Raw genomic sequence first — 1,702 nt, forward strand, 5'->3', positions numbered from 1 at the left:
CAAAACCACCCCAAAATCCCCCAAATCCCCCCAAACCCCCCTGGAACCCCCCAAGGCCAGCAGTGCCCAGCCTGCTCTGGCACTGGGAGAGCGCTGGGGGTACTGGGCCAGACTGGGAGTGCCCGGGGAGGGTCTGGGACTCACTGGGATGAACTGGTCCGTACTGGGAGGGTGGGGGGGAAGTGACGGGTCCGTACTGGTCTGTACTGGTCTGAACCGGTCCATACTGGTCTGTGCCAGTCCATACTGGTCTGTACCGATCCGTACTGGTTCATACTGGTCTGTGCTGGTTCGTACTGGTCCATACTGGTCTGTAGCGGTCCGTACCAGTCTGTATCAGTCCATACCAGTCTATACTGGTCCATACTGGTCTGTGCCAATGCGTATCGGTCTGTACCGATCTGTACTGGTTCATACTGGTCTGTCCAGGTCCATACTGGTCTGTAGCGGTCTGTACCAGTCTGTATCAGTCCACACCAGTCTATACTGGTCCGTACTGGCCTGTACAAGTCCGTACTGGTCCATACTGGTCTATACTGGTCTATACTGGTTTGTACTGGTCTGTACCGGTCCGTACGGGTCTGTACTGGTCCATACTGGTCCATACTGGTCCATACTGGTCTGTACCAGTCCATACTGGTCCGTACCAATCCGTACCGGTCCATACTGGTCCATACTGGTCCATACTGGTCTGTACCAGTCCATACTGGTCCGTACCGGTCCGTACTGGTCCATACTGGTCCGTACTGGTCGCAGCACGACGGGGACGTCTCTGACTACACGTACGAGCGGACGCTGATGATGGAGCAGCGCTCGCAGATGCTGCGGCAGCTGCGCCGGGCTCAGGTGACGTCATCGCCCCGCCCGTGACGTCATCACCCTCCCCGTGACGTCATCCCCTCCCCATGACGTCATAACCACACCCATGATGTCATTGTCCTCACTGTGACGTCACACAACCGCCCCGCGATGCCATCACCCTTCTTATGACGTCATCGCCTTCCCTGTGATGTCATCGCCCTCCCTGTGACATCACACGGCCTCCTCGTGATGTCATTTCCTCCCGGTGACGTCACAGGGAGGCCCCGCCCCCTCGCAGCCGCCCAGCGCCGAGGAGGAGGAGGGGGGGGGCGGGGACCCCCGGAGGGGCCCCAGCCCGTGAGTGGCACTGGGAGCACTGGGAGGGACTGGGAGGGCACTGGGAGGGCACGGGGCCATACTGGGAGGGCACGGGGCCATACTGGGACGGTGGGGTTTGGGACTCTGGGCTGTACTGGGAGGCTGGAGGGGGACGCTGGTGGTGACTGGTCCGTACTGGTCCATACTGGTTTATACTGGTCTGTACTGGTTTATACTGGTCCATACTGGGCAGGGGGAACATCCAGCGCATGCACTTGGACATTGTGGGGGGCGGTCAGAGGGGTGGTCAGCGGGTGGTGACTGGTCTGTACTGGTTTATACTGGTCCGTACTGGTTTATACTGGTCCGTACTGGTCCGTACTGGTCCATACTGGACAGGGGGAACGTCCAGCGCATGCACTCAGACATTGTGGGGGGTGGTCAGGGGGGTGGTCAGTGGGTGGTGACTGGTCTGTACTGGTTCATACTGGTCCGTACTGGTTTATACTGGTCCGTACTGGTCCATACTGGTTTCTACTGGTCCGTACTGGGCAGGGGGAACGTCCGGCGCATGCACGCGGCC

General features: G+C 59.7%; 1 long non-coding RNA gene across 1 annotated transcript; it reads left to right on the forward strand.

The window, feature by feature from the left end:
- The first annotated feature begins 240 nt into the window (after positions 1 to 240).
- Positions 241 to 1,702, forward strand: LOC108445846. Its single transcript, XR_001860874.1, has 3 exons — positions 241 to 846; positions 1,079 to 1,158; positions 1,675 to 1,702. It is a non-coding gene; the product is annotated as an uncharacterized LOC108445846 (long non-coding RNA).

The sequence above is a fragment of the Corvus brachyrhynchos genome, unplaced genomic scaffold (assembly GCF_000691975.1).
Source record: "Corvus brachyrhynchos isolate BGI_N302 unplaced genomic scaffold, ASM69197v1 scaffold74, whole genome shotgun sequence".
In the NCBI taxonomy this organism is placed as follows: domain Eukaryota; kingdom Metazoa; phylum Chordata; class Aves; order Passeriformes; family Corvidae; genus Corvus; species Corvus brachyrhynchos.